The sequence below is a fragment of the Musca autumnalis genome, unplaced genomic scaffold (genome assembly GCF_047663935.1).
Source record: "Musca autumnalis isolate F117 unplaced genomic scaffold, ASM4766393v1 scaffold_1, whole genome shotgun sequence".
Taxonomy (NCBI): Eukaryota; Metazoa; Arthropoda; class Insecta; order Diptera; family Muscidae; genus Musca; species Musca autumnalis.
Genome location: NW_027411644.1, coordinates 124,134,214 through 124,154,252, shown reverse-complemented (window position 1 = coordinate 124,154,252; position 20,039 = coordinate 124,134,214). Strand labels below are relative to the sequence as shown.

The following is a 20,039-nucleotide window of genomic DNA, read 5'->3' as shown; positions in this document are numbered from 1 at the left end:
TTTGTGTATGACAAACAAATGAAACTTTTGAAAGAAAACTTGTAAAACCGCGATTGAAAGAGACTCATTGTTTTGTACCGAAATTTATTTAAGATGGAAAAATGGTTTACAGAAATTATTAGGTTATCGTATATTTATATGTGCATCATAAAGGAAATACATAATTATCTCCCCAAAATGATTTTTTTACATTTGTTGTCAAATTGTTTTTACAAGTTTTTTCATATTGAAACATTTTTTCGGATTTCCACAAGCACCAGTATTTTTAATGGAAACAATGAAGAAATTATAAAAAAACACTATAATAAAGATATTGGAAAACTGACAACCTGTTTCAATACTCCAACAAGAAAATTAATTTTCAGAATATGTTTTATCGGGAGGTACCGTCATATGGGGTATATGCCAAAACATGGGCCTATATTGAGCGTTTCCATCTTGGAGATTTTCTATCCATTGGGACACGAAATACCAAATATATCGGACCTATTAATATTAGGGTTATGGTATTATTACTTCCTCGTATCCTCGTATCATATTTTGATAAATTTTTAGCTAAAATGACAAAAAAGTTTAATTATAAAGTGATTCGATGAAAAGAAACTCATACACAAAACGAATTTAAAAATTTTATTTATCAGTACATTGTAAGCATATACATACATATATGTATAAGTAAAAACCTTCTGTTTCTCACTAATTTTATTATCATATCATTCTATATTATAATAACTAGCTGACCCGGTCCGCGTTGCTGGCCCGTTTTTAGTTTTCCGTGTAAACATTTATGCCCCATCTACATATTTATATATCTACACCTTTTCAGATTCAATTCGAATCATTTTAGTTGTAATTCGAGAATTCCATTTTTAATTCGTAACCTTTTATGTGTATTTAGAGAATTGATTTTGTAATTCGAATCATTTCAATTGTTATTCGAATTATTCCATTGGTAATTCGAATTTATCTGTTTGTAATTTGAACTATTATATTTGTAATTCAAATTATTCCTTTTGTAATTCGACATATTTTACTTGTAATTCGAACTATTTTTTTTTGTAATCCGAATTATTCCGTTTGTTCCTTTCCTTTTTATAAATGGAATAATTCAAATTACAAATGGAATAATTTGAATTACAAATATAATAGTCGTATTACAAATGGAATAATTTGAATTACAAATAGAATAATCGAATTACGAATGAAATGTTGCGATTTTCGAACCGAATTGACGTAACTATGCTTTCTTCTTGAAACTTCATAAAATAAAATTTTTAAAAACTCTCATGTAATTGTATCTCCAGATTTAAAATAGAAAATTCTTTTTATTATACCCTCCACCATAAGATGAAGGGTATAACAAACTTTTGTTTCCGTTTGTAACACTTCGATTTTTTTTTTTTTTTGATCAGAATCAAAATGATTTAATGTGGCGATGTTCTTCAGCTGAAATCAAGATGCAGCCCGCAATATTTAACATTGAACTTTGTAATGAATTTCTTGACGAATGTTTGATATTGGAAATGGGTTATACCGGTCCACGTTTTGATATAATTCCCATGGAATTGTACCACCCGATTTTCTGTATTCGCCATTAAATGGTATTTAGTCTTCCTTGGGGTATAACCATTCCCATTCTGTGTCCAGTTTTTTGATAAAGCACCCGATGTTGGGTATTTTCAAGATTTGTTGGTGTCCGTTTGGGGTCATAAATACCCCTGCAGAGAATTGTCGCTACAGGACCACTTTTTGATAAAGCTCCTATAGAACGGTACCTCATGATTTTCTATAGTAAAGAGGTTTTGCCTAATTTTCCCACCGAAATGGTTGTTTTTGGTCTCTGTCGGGGGTCGTAAACATACCTGCAGAGACTTGTCGATATAAGACCACGTTCTGATATAGCTACCATAGAACAGTTTGGAGGTTTCCCACGGTCATGGCTACAATTTGGTGTAAAGTCTTCGTTGTAGGTAGAAGACATTCCCACATAGACTATTCGGTACATGTTTAGGTTTTCATATAGACTCCATAGAACGGTACCTCCCGATTTTCAGTATAAGCAAGGTTTTAGCCGCATAATTCAACCGATATGGCTATATTTGGTATTTAGTCGCCCATAGAGGTTTTAGCTACATTATCCAACCGAAATGGCTAAAATCAGGTTTCAATTTAAATTGTGGTGAATAGTAAAAAAGTTCGGCGCGGTCGAACTTAAGGCCGTTTTTACTTCTTGATTAGAAATTGCTTATTCACTGAATACGTTATTAGTTTAAGCTCCCAAACATGAAAACATCAGTGATTCATGAAAAATTAATTCAAAAAGCTAGTTGAATTTATTTAGACTTTGCTGTATAAAAACGTGATCTTGATCATGCACTGAAGTCAACGTTCATGGCGTGTTTGCAGTAAGAATAAAGTTTTCAAAAATTGGACGTAATCACGGCATTCTGTTTCCAAAACACCCATTAATGACAGAGACCACCATTGCTGATGTATTGGATACTAATACGTCTAATAATCTCTGAGATTTCGCGATTTGTCAGAACGCGATGTGGGGGAGGTCCCCCACCCACTTCATTTTCGGTATTCTCCCACCTTATGAACCTACACACAAAATTTCATCAAATTCGGTCCAGCCGATTCGGAGGTTTAATTTAGAACATCATGTAAGTCTTAAAGAACTTTACATACATTTAGATAGACTATAGATACACCGCATTGTTGGCTCGTCGATTTTGTGACCAATGCTAATTTTTTAGACGTTCTAGTTACTTAACCATCTTTAAAATTAAGTTTTGCCTGATTTCTCAAACGATTTTTTTGGAACTTCGGTCAAGCGACATTTAACATTATCGGGGTTGATCGCGCACTTATTGAAGCCAGTGTTTATAGCGTTTTTGTAGTCACGCTTACTAAAATTAAGTATATTATCTATAATTATACAATTTTGAAAAATTGGGCAGGATCAAGACAATTATTATCATAGTATTGCAAGCAATTTTTAAATAATACGTTAAAAAATATCTTTGATTTCACGTTTTCTTAAAAAAATTTGTGGGGAAGGTACCCTGGTCACTCAACTGACCAGTATAAAAAGTAGCTAAAAACCTATTCTCAGACCTAAAAACTCCATATACAAAATTTCGTGGATTTCGGTCCAGCCGTTTCGGAGGAGTTTAATTTCGAACATCATGGCAGACTCGAAGAATTTTATATATATATATATATAGATTTTATTTAATATATCATAATAATTAAAAGTGATTTGTTTGTGAGCTGATTCAATATGCAAAAAGTTAATGTTTGTTATATCTGTTATATCTTTCAAAGGCAAAAGTGCATTCATTCTTGCAACAGGAAATAATTGTTTGAGAAACAATTTCATGTTTTTCACAAAAATATAATTTCAAATTAGTTTGTGCGTGATTTTTTCAATACTTTAATAAACTAAACGTTATTTTAGACATTAATAAGCAAGAGTCACTCACTTTCACTCATTTTTTAGAAAAACGCTCAAAAATTCATAAGCTAAGCTAAAATATAACTATTGAAATTCAGGAACTACCGCTTTATGGAGTCTATGTCAAAACTTGGACATACATATACCCACAATGAAGTATAAATAAATGAGATGGCGATCAGATAATATTTAGAGGGTTAAATATACCAAAACTTTTGTGTGAAAATTTTGAAAATTTTTAATATACAGCTTATATCTTTTTTCCTGGAAGAGACATCCCGGGCAAGTAAGCTATACTTGGAAGAGGAACGCTTGATTTCTATTGATTTCAATTGTGTTGGTGTACATGATAATATAGCAGAGTTACAGCCTAATATACCCAGTTATTTGTTTGTAGTGTTATCATAAACACGCTAGAGTTAGCAATTATTGTAGAGAACAACATTTTCCTATTCCCAGTTTTTGCATTATTGCAAATTACATGGTGCCCTAACGTTTTAATTGTCCAATTGGATTTTTATACATACATTGCAGCATGGGTCGCTTTGCCACCTTTTTGCAAAACGCCAGGCAAAATCAAATTTTCAACGGTGGCAAAATATCCTTCAGTAAAGTTTGCGACATTTTCTGAGTATTTCAGCCATATAAAACTTCTCTACATGTGGTGTCTTAGGGCACGCCGTTCGGACTCGGAAATAAGCTGTGGGTCCCATATCATTGTGCGAATAAGAATCGGGGTACACTCACTCAAACCCTTTTACTAAAAATTTTTAAAGACACAATTTACTTGCTCTAGTTTTGCCCATCATTGCATATATCACGAACAATTTCTAAAATTGTCTTTTGCATTTAAAAAAAAATTAAAAAAATGATGTAGCATCAGTTGCATGTTAGGGTGCAAAAAACAGTATTTTATGCGCATCCGATTTCAATGATCATCATTAAAAATCACATCATTCTATGCCATTTCAGTGTGAATCGTGGAAGTAGCATAGCACTCAGTTTTCAGAAAAAAATTATTATATCTCCGGATTTGCGAACGTTTTTAAATATCTGTTTTCGCACATTTTAAACAGGAGTTTTGCTCTATTTATCTAATTAAGAATGACACATCCAAAACGCGTCTAAATCCGCGATATTTCCAAAAACATTTTTTGAATATTTTCGAAATTTGAGGGGAATCATATCCGCCGATGTAGTGGATGGATTTAGACGCGTAATGGCTTGTTAGATTCAGAACGTAAAAAAACTACATATGCGCGGGTTTCCACTGAAATCGAATGGCATTTGTAAAACTTGAATCCAAAAAAAAAACAATTGTTTTAGAAAAATTTACGCACAGAAATTTCGATTTTGAGCGCAGATTGTTGTGATCCTTTGAAGGTTAAACTCCCATGTTAGACATTAAAAAATGCGAAATTTCGAGCACTACAACCACATAATAAGCTTTTAGATAAATCCTGTTGCGCATCCCGAATAGAGCAAAAATTCAAAAAACCTCATTTTTCAGTCTTCACAATTTCAGCATCCGTTTGAGGTATTTACAGTACATATATTAAAAAATCGTACATTAGATACCTCATTTCTGAAGTGTATTCTTTAACTTTTTCTTTGAGAATTAAGTTCTACATTGTGTTGTAAACCCGCTAATTGGAAACTAACACAAAAAAAAACTAGTTTCCTTCAACGCTTTTTTTCCTATTTTTTACAATAATATCTCCACAGATTCCGCTCAAATTATTATTTTAAGAAACCCCTCGGGCTAAAACAATTCACTTTTACTGGAATGCGTTCAAAAGTTATGGTATAGTACAACTGGTCGCGAGTTACAATACCCCATACCTCAGTTTCAACATAAATTTTAATTTTCTACAAAAAGGTCGAATAACATATTCATGTTCATTTTATGCATTTTGTAAAATATTTTTTTATGTTTTATTTAATATTTAAATCTTGGAATTAATTTCTACATCTGTGAATATTGCACGAATATCTGCATACGAGTACATACATATCTATGTATTTACGATGCAACCAAAACTGACGAATATTTATTTATTCAGATGGTATTGCTTTTGGCAACATCGTCATTATTTTCTTTTCGAATCATTATTTATACATTTTATTTACAATATAAAAATTGGAATTGCTGAGCTGATAATCTACATGAAAACATTTTTATGGGTGCAAGTGTGTATACTCGCATGGAATCGAAGGATATTGGCGTATATTTGATACATGTGAATTATTTTTCAAGATAATGGGTTTCAATTACACATTTGTTGCAAACACTCTAAAAAGTATAAGCTTCAAATAGCAAAATAAATGAAATTACATATTTTTTCATTTTCGTTTTTCTTTTCTCTTCTATATTTTCATATGGCTTCGTTCCATGGCTGGTTGGCGCTTGTGAATCCTGTCATGGATAAATGGATGGATGTGTGTAAACGTGGCCGATTCTTACTAATTACATCATTTGTCACATCAAATGCATTGATGCTTTGCCGTTGCCTTCCGTGTGCACGCCCGTCATGACGATGATGCCATTATGGCAAAACAAACAACCGGTGTTTGCCTTGCATACATCTGGCTGCTTGGCTGTCTGTGTGGGTGTTTGACAATAATGCATGCGATGAAATAATCTGAAAATTGCATTCTTCTTCATCTCAACGCCTTCGGAACCATACAACCATGCAATACCAAAACAAATGGCCTTTATCCTTGTCTCCGCCACATTAACATGATCGCTGACATCATTGCTTCTGCATGCAATATGCTTGGCTCCCAATTACGTACGAACGTACTGATACTGTTGGGTTGGCATTTCATTCCTTCACAACGGCTTGGCATATGCTGCGGTGATTACAACTACTGGGGAACTTTGTCTGAACAACAACAACACACATATATCTGCTTTTAACGGGTGTGGTGACGAATGGGGAATAAATGCAATGCGGTATATGGATATTTCATGAACTCATCGCTCATTTATAATCACCGACTTTGACCTGATTTGTGTGCTGTCTTTTGGCAAAACTTGTACTGACGGTAATGATGTCAAATATTGGCTATGCTTTGGCATTATGCGTTGGCTACCTACCTTCGGCCACACATCGTCGTTCCTAACTGACACACCTGTAACACACCTGTAACCCACCCAACTGAAAAATTTTATTTTGTGCATGTGGTATTCTCCTGCACATACATTGAAAACACATTCTTTGTTCAACGCATACGATTAAACATCATCATCGTCATCGTTTTTCGAATCTTGCAACATAACATGGCCTCTGCTTCATTTGAAATTCACGGTCGACGCAAATGTCGTAAACACGTGGAACCGGATGTGATGTGACGTATGACAACATAAAACAGCCCTGCTGTCAGCCACACTGCGTACATATCAAAAGGCCGCCTGTGACACAGATCAAGTTGTAATTGCATGTCCACGTGGCACCAGCATATCGATTGAGTTTGCACAATATAATAAATTTATAGCCAAAGGTAAGTCTGACCACCGGAATATATAGACATACATACGTATGCCATATATGTTTAAGCGTAAATACGTTTATTGACGCTCATATACGCTATATTCAATATTTACTACTTTTAATGCAAATAATCCAATTTCCTTTTGGTAATCGAAATTTACATTTACCACAAAACCAACTACTGTCCTCCATGGACAATTTTGGGAAATGAAATTTCCAATAAAAAAGTTTAGTGTCGTAAAGAGCAATGTAAACCCCCTCAATCAATTGTATAAATTCAGGAGATATTATATTGACATACAGTCCACACTGCATTACTTAAACATTAAAAATTTAACGACCTTTATTTTCCATATCCTTTTTTTAAGTGAAGCGAAAAGTGATTCAGGCTGATTCAGGCTTCAATTGCAGCTAAACAAAGATCACTTTTTATATGTCATTGGCAGATGTGCGGTGTTAACATAAGCGAAGTAATTTTGAGCGAGATGGAACTAAAAGTTGAGCGTGGTAAATTCATTTAATATACCCTACACCACCTTGTGGTAAGGGGTATTATGTCATTGTGCATTAGTTTGTAACATGCAAAAGGAAACGAGATAGACCCATAGTTCCTTTTAGGGTTGTACATAGAATCACTTTCCGAGTAGATTTACGCATGTCCGTCTGTCCATGTATTTTTGTAAACAAAGTACAGGTCGCATTTATTGTCCGATTCGCATGAACATTGGGGAAGATAGTTTTTTTGGCCAAAGGACGAACGCTAGTTATTTTGGTAAAAATCGGTTCAGATTTGGATATGGCCCACGTTTATATCTTGGTCCGATTTAAGGCATTGGGTGCACGAAACACCCTATATATATCCGATTTCAATGAAATTTGGAATGTGTGACGGAATTTAGTCTAGAAATAAGTGTGCCAAATTATATAGAAATCGGTTCAGATTTTTATATAGCCCCGATTTAAGGCATTTGGTCCGATTTCAATTAAATTTGGAATGTGCGACGGTATTTAGTCTAGAAATGAGTGTGCCAAATTATATAGAAATCGGTTCAAATTTGGATGTAGCTCCCATATATATTTTCGGCCGATTTTAGGTATTTGATGCACGAAACGCGCTATACTATATCAGGAAAAATGTCTAAAATTGTCTTTTCATTTCAAAAAAATCAAAAAAAAATTTGATACTACATTAATGATTTTTGGTACATAGATTAAGAAAAAGCATTCCAAATCTGTTTTCGTTACTAACTTTGATCGTTGCGCGCAAAAGATATGACCGTTTTAATTATGATAATTAGAAAAAATTCTACAAAAATCGCAGCTTAATATAGTTAGCTGTTATATATCCTATTATCGTTACTTACGTAAAATATATAAAAAAAATTATAACAACATCCAGACACTTTGAGGAATAAAATGAAACCTAAGTTGTGAAGGTTGGAGCTATAGTATTCATGTTATTTGCAAAAATATGAAGAAAATATTACGAAAAAATTAAAATCATATTATTCTAATTTTATTTTTTTATGGTTTTATAGGAAAAGTTGGAGAAAAAATGTTTGAGTTCTTCGACAATTTCGTCAAAATTTCACGCAATAATGATGATATTCCGTTGTAACAAATTTTTCGCTTATAGTATTCCTATTGGATAATATTTTTAGAACCTTATATTAAATCACAAGGAATTCCAATTGTGGCATAACGTTAAAATAATGTTATATTGAATATAACAACATTTGAGACGCATATAAACAGCGTAATTATGAAAATGACATGATGCGCATCCGATTTTCCAACACAGCGAATCAATCCCTTTTATTTGATATACAGTTTGTCAAATACTATTTGGCGGCCACGATGTAGCATCTGCTGCATATTAGGGTGCAAAATACAGTAAAATGGTCATAATTTCCGCGAAGTTCATTTACATTTTATGCGCATCCGATTTCAATAATCACCATCAAAAAATCATTCTATGCCGTTTCAATGCGATCCATCAGGAACCGTGGATGTAGCATCGCACTCAATTTTTAGAAAAAATCTATTATATCTCTGGATTTACGAGAGTTTTTAAATATCTGTTTTGCGCAGTTTAAACACGCGTATCGATCTATTTATTTAAGTAGAACTGAAACATCCAAAACGAGTTTTAATATGCGATATTTTCAAAATAATTTTTTGCAAATTTTCGAAATTTGAGGCGTATCATATCCGCCGATCTAGTGGGTGGATTTTTAGATTCAGAAGTTAAAAAAGCAAAATTTACGCGGGTTTCCACGGAAATCGAATGACGTTTGTAAATTTTAAACAAAAAAAAAAATAGGTTTTTGAGAAAAATTTACGCACAAAAATTTTGTAAAACCACTAATTGGAAAATAACATAATGAAACTCGTTTGCTTCAACGATTTTTTCCGATTTTTTTACATTAGTACGACCACAGCTTCCGCTCAAATTATAATTTTAAGAAACCCCTCGGTGAATCGGGCTAAAACAGTTCATTTTACCGAAATGCGGTCAAAAGTTATGGTATAGTAAAACTGATCGCGAGTTACAATACCCCATACCTCAGTTTCAACATAAGTTAATTTTCTACAAAAAGCATGATATGTACGATTTCAACAAAATTTGGGATGTGTACCGGGATGCGGCTAAGAAATAAGTGTGCTAAATTATATAGAAATCGGTTCAAATTTGGATATAGCTCCCATATATATGTCCGATTTCAATCAAATTTGGAATGTTTGCCGGGATTTGGCCTAGAAATAAGTGTGCCAAATTATATCGAAATCGGTTCAGATTTGGATATAGCTCTCATATATATTTTAGGCAGATTTGAGGTATTTGATGTATGAAACGCGCTATATTTGTCCGATTTCAATGAAATTTGGAATGTGTGACGGTGGTTAGTCTAGAAATAACTGTGCCAAATCATATCGAAATCGGTTCAGATTTGGATATAGCTCCTATATATATATTTTCGACCGATTTGAGGGATTTGATGCACGAAACCCGCTATATATGTCCAATTTTGATGAAATTTGGACTATGTGACGGAATTTGGTCTACAAATAAATGTGAAAAATTATATCGAAATCTGTTCTGATTTGGATTTAGCTCCCACATATATTTTAAATATTCACAGTGGTGTAGGGTATTATATAGTCGGCCCCGCCCGTCTTTGATCCTTTACTTACTGGTTTTTATTTAATATTTCTTGGAAAGCTGAGTCGACTGTTCTTATGTACATACACCGCCGCTCACTTGAATAGAACATCGCTGCAAAATTGTTTTCAACCTCCATTTTTTCCGAATTATACAAGATACGAAGTTTTTAAGTTTTATTATATTTTGCTTCATGTATTTGGAGTAAATATAGTCATTCATTTGCATTCAAATCCAATTTGTATAAGAATTATACAAGAAAAACAAAATAAAGTCGAAAATTGAAGTAAAAAATTTGGCTCATTTGAATAGAACCCCCCTTTAAAACCTCAAAAAATTTATTTTACCAACATATGTTTCACTTAATACTGCCTAGAATCTAGGCCGGGGCGATTTGAAAACCTTAATGGGCCCTTCGCGTTTCTGATTCCTGGGGTTGAACTGAGCAAAAAAGTCTACTGGACCATATATCTACCGTGAAAATCGAGCCTCCCGATTTTGACTTTAAGTTTTTTATTGACGTTTTTTGGATATTTTGGCATATAACAGCCAAACCATTGAGAGTTTCGATCCAACACAAAGACAAACATTGTAGCCAAGACAGTAATTGAATACTCTCTTATACATCGCAAAAGCATTGGAACGCTCCTTCAGGCAGTTTTGGCCTTAAGAATGTGCAAACTTTTCGGAAAATGTCGATAAATGAGATTGTGCTACAAAAGTTGACCCGAAAAATATTCAAGTGTTCTGATGCAAAATTATATCGTGTTGGGATCCATGGACAACGACAATGCCTTTATTTCGAAATAAAGGCATTGTCGTTGTCCATGGATCCCAACACGATATAATTTTGCATCAGAACACTTGAATATTTTTCGGATCAACTTTTGTAGCACAATCTCATTTATCGACATTTTCCGAAAAGTTTGCACATTCTTAAGGCCAAAACTGCCTGAAGGAGCGTTCCAATGCTTTTGCGATGTATAAGAGAGTATTCAATTACTGTCTTGGCTACAATGTTTGTCTTTGTGTTGGATCGAAACTCTCAATGGTTTGGCTGTTATATGCCAAAATATCCAAAAAACGTCAATAAAAAACTTAAAGTCAAAATCGGGAGGCTCGATTTTCACGGTAGATATATGGTCCAGTGGACTTTTTTGCTCAGTTCAATCCCAGGAATCAGAAACGCGAAGGGCTCATTAAGGTTTTTTTGCTTCCACACAAATCGCCCCACCCTAGCCTAGATCCTACAAATAAGTTCATTTTTATGTAAAAAAAAATTATAAATTATAAAATGAAATTATAATGGAGCGGTTCAGATTCGGTTCAGATTCGGTTTCAGATTTTAAATTTGCTTTATTTGAATAAATGTTTATAGAAAACAAATACGATTCTCAAAGGCAAAGTCATTAAAAACAGTCTGTAACTTTCGCGAATTCGTTGCAAATGACCACATATTCTCTTGTCCGATAGGTACAATAAATATAAACATAAAATTCGTGGGTTTATAAAGAAAAAACAAAAAAATTGCAATATTCTCAAAGGTGCATTAAATGCTCTGAAACATCGCGATTTGATAACAAATTGGTCCAGAAAGGTTTGATATTGATTTTAAATTAGATTAAAACTATTAATAAGTAATGCATTGCTGAACTTCAATGCATTGGGTGTGGAAACTTTTTTCGCGATTTTTCGTATTAGTTTTTCATGCCCTACACGGCTATTCGGTGGTATTTTTGATATTTGCAAAAATTGCAAAAAAGTTATAACCCTAATGAACACTGGCTATATATGTAAAATGTTCTAGAAATAAGTTCCCCAACTTATTTTGAAAAGGGTTGAGATTTGGACATTGCTCCTATAAATATTTCAGTCTGATTTCATCTAACTGCTGCACCAAACACACATCTTTTCCAATTTTGAGGAAACACATTATTAAACTGACATTTTGATGAAGTTTGGAAAATTATAAAGTCAGCACGCCTGACTTTGATCCTTTTCTTATTGGTTTTATATTGGTATTATCTGTGTTCCCTGTTTCTCTTAGTTGATTGTATAAAAAGGAAAACGTCGTCATTATTGGTTGCCTACAAATGTTGCTCATAGACGAAGTTTTCGGAGTCATAGTACCCTTTAGCAGTTTTCTTGGAACTTGTGTTTTGTTTCTGAAACTAAAGTTGGGCCAAATTAAATTTTTTTCCGAAAGAGCAAAATGTTTAGTTGGGTTGATGTATACCTTTGGTTTTGTATAGTGCTCACCATAACATACCCTTGTACATGCATATTTATATCAATATATGGTAAACTACAATATATGCGTATGTATTATTTAATCAATTTGTTTTTTATCATTTGTCTTTTTTGAATAGATGGCATAAGCATTGAGGAATTGTGTCCTGCCAACAGTGAGGGAACCAGTGAAAATCGTTCTAAAGCTAAACACCTTCTGCGTGGTTCTACTTTTGGGTCCCCCACACAAAAAGTGCCAGCAAATCGATATGTTAATGGTGCACATTTATCCGAATTCACCAGCCCTGGTGGTGCCACCGGCAGTCTTGGTGCCACCACAACTACGGATGATAATTCGCCATCCACAACAACAAGCACTGACAACGATGACAATACATCAGACAATTGTATGTGGCCGAATGCTTTACAGGTATGTAGACACTCATCGTTCAAACAAATATTACATTCTACAGTTTACACCGTGACATGACAGATGCTTAACACTGTGACAAACATGGAATAACATATGTATGTATATGGTGATGAATGACATCATCGCTGACTTCTATCAATAACCAATCGAAAAACGTTCAGAAAAGGAATCCTGCGACTGTCATCGAAATTATCGCAACACAATTTAAATCCTTTTCACTTTTGTTTAATATGTAAATCAAGTTGCTCCCCAGCACAATGTACGACATCTGTGCTCTTACTAGGGATGACAAAAACGACCATTTGTACAAATCCACAGATTTTGAGAGCACATGCAAAAAATAAAAATAAAAAAATGTATGTATTTCGATGGCAACCGCATAGTATGATGGCCCATTTCACTTTTATGGACAAATTGGGATAAATAACAAAGACAAAAGAACTTAAAGGTCGACATTTTATGATAATTTATTATTTATTCAAATCAAAGGAATTTAAAATGATACACCAAATGCTAAAGGCTTTTGGGACATTGTTCCTTTTTATAATAAATCCTAAATTATTTACATATAAATTGAAGGCGAACCTGTTTAAAATAGAGACGAATTGTCACAGAAAGCGTTTTTTTTTTAAATTTTGAAAGGTTGACAAAAACTGATTTTCCGTTTATCAATTTTCATTTAATAACAAACAAGAAAGTACGGCGTTAAGTTCGGACGGGCCATACTTTCTATACCCTCCACCATGAGTTGTATCGAATAAAAATGGAACAATTAGGTTCGAATCGTTTATGAAGGGGAATGTGCTAACTGAAGAATATCACTTTCTTGTAAACAAGGTTTAATTCGAATAAGACATCGACGATTTCTACTCATTTAAAATTCTAAATTAAATCATATCATGGACAAAGAAATGGAAAGTATCACTCAATAGCCAAAAATCATACTTCATCTTTTTCACAAACAAAATCATCGTCAGCCATCCAATATATATTGACAACATAGAAGTTCCAATAGGAAATACAGCAAAATATCTTGGTACGACCTTTGATACCAAACTAAAATGGTAGGAGCACGTTCACATAAAGAAGAATGAACTTGAAATGAAATATGCGAAGTTATGTTGGCTGATAGGAAAAACTCCAAAACATCAGAGGAATATAAAATACTTATATGGTAATATTCAAAAATGTTTTACAATCGTTGAAGTTGAGGTTCACCATTTAATAAGTCGCGAACTGTTAATATATTTTATAAAATATGAATATATTTATATTAATTGAGGTGTTTTAGCCACGATCTCATAATATGGACCATAACAAATAATTTTCGTGGAAGCTGCGTTGGTGGTAATATAAAAAAATGGGTAAAAATGTTTTGAAGTTAGCAAGGTTTTTTTTTGTTTTTTCTTGAATTCTGGTCAAACCAGGGAAAATTCAAACCTGAGCTCAAAGAAAGAATTGAAAAATACCCCTTGGTCAACATCGTTCTAATGTATGACTTCTCGATATATACAGTGCATCCCCCTTAAATCGATGCTGACATTTTGAAGTTTTGAAATCGGGGTTTTTTGAATTTTTCTTATAATTGGGGGGCGCAACCAGATAATGACCTAAACTATTTATTGGATTGTAGAACTCGTGATTCCACGTCGTTTGATGTATATCTCATGAGTGTGCTGCCTAGTAATAGGAGTCCAAAGTCGAATTTTTGGTGCGTACATTTTCTTTAAAAACCTATTTTTTGGCTTCAAAATTTACAACTGTAACTCAGGTAACCTTGAACCCCGCGTGCTTTTAGTTTTTTTCCGCGCCGGATTTAATGAGCCCTACCGCGATCGAATCCGTCCACTAAAACCGCTGATACTGATACCCTGAAAATAGGAAAATAAGCAAAATTTTATTTTGACTAATCCGCATTCTAAACCGCGATTTTCCTTAAAATGTTTTACATAAATGGAATCCTTTATACGCGATTACAATATTTGTCAAAAAGGTGTGTCATAAATTACAGAGATTCGGGAGTAGTATTCGTATTTAACCAAAAATAGAATCAGGTAGCACATCCGCAATTCTTGACGAATCTATATAAAATTTGTCTTATTGACGTATTTTTAACAGGAGGTCGCTGACATCGCATGCGCCTTATTATCATATGAACATCGCGTTATTTTTACCCACTTGAAGCATTTTGGTGTAGTAAGATGCAATTGATGGCACACTTTGGTCGCTGAATGAAACATGAAAAAATGCAAACGTATTGACAGAGATTCACTCGCTCTATGCGAAAAGCACATGCGCCTCAACTGATTTTAACAATTTCGCGCGTTATACGGGTTTTAACTTTTATGTTTTTTCTTTGATTGTAATATCAATATCACTTTTTATTTTCTAATTCTATTGCTTAGCACACTAAGCCAATATACTTTCACGATGATAAACTATTTTCCTTGAAGAGGTTTTAGCAAAATAATTCATGTTTTGTTTGGAAATTTAGCGAAATAGTAGAATAACTCCTAAAAAATGTTCCCAATTTTAAAACATTTAACATTTAAAACAAAAAATATATTCTTGAAATATTGTTCCAACAATAAACTTTTGTCTTTTGTTGTAGCTGCAATATGCAATTTAAAATCCTAATCTATCAAATTTTGGTCTCACATTATTCTGGACATTATCTAGATTCTGTACGTATTTTTAATTTATTTTTTTAGAGATTTTTATGGACTCTGAGTTAGAATAAATAAAATTTACTCCAAGATTCCTTCATTATTTTTCGATTTTCCGCGAAAATGAAAATAATTTTAGCAAATATTTAGGGGTCTAAGGATAGATATTAAATGTTGTTACCGATTTATATATACATTTTGGCATTACAACTCAAAGGGAATTTTTAAATATTTTTTCTTTATAAGGGAATAAAATCCCCCACAACTATTGGGCGCAGCATCCAATTTTGTGAACGCGAACAGATTTGAAACCACGATTTTTTCCTTAGCCCATGTACCGAAAATCGTGAATGTGCATGTAAAAAAAAATTTTAATTTTTTTTCGATGGAATTGTAAAGGAAATTTGAAATTTACCATATACATATAACCAACCTCAACCAGTGTGGGTATGTGGAATCAAAATTTGGGAATGTGCCAAAGTGTTTCAAAACAAAGTTCTTCGAAATATTGTTAATGCACCGTTGTATATCAGAAACAGCGATCTTCAACGACACCTAGGAATCCGTCTGTTAAAGAAGAACTTGCATGTTAAGCTGAAAAGCAGCGGGGAAAACTAGAAGCCCATCAGAACGAATTAATACCGTATATTCTTAATGCGAGGCGAACTAGAAAAGTTTGCGGCCTAGGCAACACGTAGTGTTGTCAGGCGCCATTTAACATTTTTTTTTTTTTTTTTTTTTTGAAAGTTTGGCAGTTTTTATCTTAAACGTATTCAGGACAGTTAAAAAAAACACTTTGCAAAAAAAATTGAATTTACTTGTGAACATGTTCGTCCAATAATTTTTCACGATAATATAAGGTCGACATCAGATACGTTTTTGCGAGATATGACGCAAATCTACACACCACTTCATATCCCAACCCTTCTCGCAAAAACGTATCTGATGCCGACCTTATTGTATGGTTCAGAATTATTTTCTAGCTGTGAAGAGAATTGCGATTACAAGTAGCATATAATGCTGTAATAAGATATGTCTACGGAATTAAAAGGTATCAAAATTGTTCATTGTTCACGAAGTCGCTATATGGGGTAACATTCCCCGATTTGTTAAAAATGAGAACTCTGACGTTTTTACACCGCATTATCTTCATAAAAGAGCCTAGATACCTCTATAAAAAATTACAGTTTGGAAAATCCAATCGAAGTATTCTACTTACACCAGTCCGTCACACATATTTGTTTTCTGGTTGGCACTTCTTTATTAACTCCGTTCGGCTATGGAACTCATTGCCTAACACGACTCAAATCAGAAGCAACGCAATAGTTTTTAAACATTCATTGTTTGATTACTTCAAAAATAGCTACAACTCTGATGTTGTTTATTTATTTAATTGTGACCCTCGTCAACAATATTAACAAATGAAATTTTTTGTTGTTAACATAAATCTATATATCTATATATATAAATGAGCTTGGTGATAAGTGATTGACTGACTGACTGACTCATCATCAACGCCCAGCCAAAACGGCTAAAGCTAGGAGCTTGAAATTTTACCAGTGGGTCACTGTTGATGCAAATGTGCGAGATAAGGCCGGGTTTTAGAAAATTCGTCCTGGAACCACAAAAAATAACAACAACAAAAATCCTTATTTTTCATTACTATTACGTACTTATTCACTTAGTTGGCCCTCTGCAAGACATGTGTCAAATTAACAATGCCATAACTTCTTGATATCGTAAGAGATCACACATAATTTCAAATTTTGTAGTTTACTTCTAGGCGCACTTATTTTATCGTAAACCACTAAATAATAGAAAGACAAGACATTTGTTATCTTCCATTGCAACAGATGTCGCAGTTGGTGATAATGGTGTATAAACATCAATTACGCAAATGAACAAATGAGTTGCTGTTGAAGACAACATTAGGGGAATAAATTCAGAAATCGGCCAGAAATAACAACAACTAAAACCTGTATGGACCTGACTTTTTGGTAATAACTAAATGTTTGCAAATCAATGAAAGTGCAATAGAATTGTGCATATTACCACGATTTATTTGCAATTAAGAATTTTATCGTATATGGAGATGTACAGTCATAACTATTCAATTTTCAATTTCAAAATCTGTAATTTGAAGAAATAATTAATGAAATCAATAATAGGCCCCAGGAATATAGGAATATAGGAATTTGGTATGGAAATCAAGGTTGGGAAGTGGTGCTTCTAAAAGGAAATGGTTTGGAAGATTACCAATCATGTGTACGAAAAGTACTAAATGGTACTAAATTTAGTACAATTTAGATTTGGGTGAACGTAAAGAGCTGGAAACCTGAAATTTGGAATTAAGGTTACTGTTGTAGTGTAGGATTGAGATATGAGGGTAGTTTTGGAAATTCGTGCTTATGTGTACGAAAAGTACTAAATAGTACTAAATTTGGTACAACAGGGATTTGGGTGAACGGATAGAGCTGGAATCCTGATATTTGGAATTGAGATTACTGTTGGAGTGTAGGATTGAAGAACTTTTGGAAATTCGTACATATGTGTATGAAAAGTACTAAATGGTACTAAATTTGATACAATGGGGATTTGGGTGAACGGATAATAGCTGGAATCTCGAAATTTGGAATTGAGATACGTGGGTACGAAAGTACTAAATGGTACTAAATTTAGTACAATTTGGATTTGAATGAACGGATAGAGCTGGAAACCTGAAATTTGGAATTAATATTACTGTTGAAGTGTAGGATTGAGATATGAGGGTGGTTTTGGAAATTAGTACTTATGTGTACGGAAAGTACTAAATGGAACTAAATTTTGTATAATGGGGATTTGGGTGAACGGATAGCGCTGGAATCTCTAAATTTGGAACTGAGATTACTGGTGGAGTTTAATATTGTGGAAGTTTTGGAAATTCGTACATAGGGTACGAAAAATACTAGATAGCACTAAATTTGGTACAGTTTCGATTTGGGTGAACGGATAGGGCTTGATTCCTCAAATTTGGACTGAGGATCACTGATGAAGAGTAAGAAAGATGCACCAAAGAGTTTTTGGAAACTTGAGTGTACGATTTGAGTGAACGGATAGAGCTGGATTCCTGAAATTTGGAATTGATATTACTGTTGGAGTGTAGGACTGGGGAAGTTTTGGAAATTCTTACTTATGTGAATGAAAAGTACTAAATGGTACTAAATTTGGGACAATGGGGATTTGGGTGAACGGATATAGTTGGAATCTCGAAATTTGGAATTGAGATTACTGGTGGGGTATAGAATTGAGGTAGTTTTGAAAATTCGTACTTATGGGTACGAAAAGTACTAAATGGTACTAAATTTAGTACAATTTGGATTTGTGTGAACGTATGTATGTAGCTGGAAACCTGAAATTTGGAATTAAGATTACTGTGAAGTGTAGGACTGAGATATGAGGGTGGTTTTGGAAATTCGTACTTATGTGTTCGAAAAGTACTAAATTTGGTACAATAGGGATTCGATTGAACGGACAGAGCTGGAATCCTGAAATTTGAAATTGAGATTACTGTTGGATCATAGGATTGGGGAAATTTTGGAAATTCGTATTTATGTGTACGAAAAGTACTAAATGGTACTAAATTTATTACAATTTGGATTTGGGTGAACGGATAGAACTGGAATCCTGAATTTTAAGTATTTTAATTTTATTTATTTTAATTTAAAGTATGAATTTTTGTAAACGGAAAGAGTTAGAATTTGCAACACGTTCGCGGTAGGCTATAGAGGTAGAATTTGGATTTGGGTGACGGATAGTCCTGAAATTTGAAATTAGGATTACTATTGGAGTGTAGGACTGAGGTAGTAAGGGTACGGAAATTACTAAGTGGTACTACCTGTGGTACAATTTGGATTTGGGGGAACGGATAGAGCTGGAATCCTGGAATTTGGTCAGACTGCTGTTGGAGTATAGAATTGAGATGGAAGTAGTTTTTGAAATTCGTACTTATGGGTACGAAATGTACCAAATGGTACAACTTGGATTTGAGTGCACGGATAGCGCTGGAATCCTGTTATTTGGAATTATGGTTACTGTTGAAGTGAAGGATTAAGGTTGTTTTGGAAAATCGAATTGTACAGAATTTGGTACAATTTGTTTTTGTGTAAAGGGGTTTTTGGAAATTCGTCGTAGAAAGGTACGAAAAGTGCTAAAGTGTACTAAATATGGAATCCATTGAAATTTTGAACGAGTGGTCATTGATGGAGAGTTAGGAAGATGTACCAAAGCGTATTTAGAAGCTCGACCTATAAGTGTACGAAAAGTACTAAAAGTTTCTAAATTTGATACCAATTGCATATTTTTAATGGATAAAGCTAGAATCTTTAAATTTGATATGGGAATCAAAGTTGGGAAATGGCGTTGAAATAAGGAAATGGTTTTGGAAGTTCGTATTTATGATTACGAGCAGTACTAAATTTGGATTTGGGTGAACGGATAGAGCTGGAATCCTAAAGTTTTGAATTAAGATTACTGTAGGGGTGTAGGATTGAGATAGTTTTAGAAATTCGTACCTTTGGGTACGAAAAGTACTAAATGGTACTAAATTTGGTACAAT

The 20,039-nt window shown here is 33.6% G+C and overlaps 1 pseudogene; it reads left to right on the top strand.

Annotated features, from left to right (window-relative positions):
* The window catches only part of LOC141390819 (uncharacterized), a 97,907-nt pseudogene that overhangs the window by 19,190 nt on the left and 58,678 nt on the right, over nt 1-20,039 (top strand).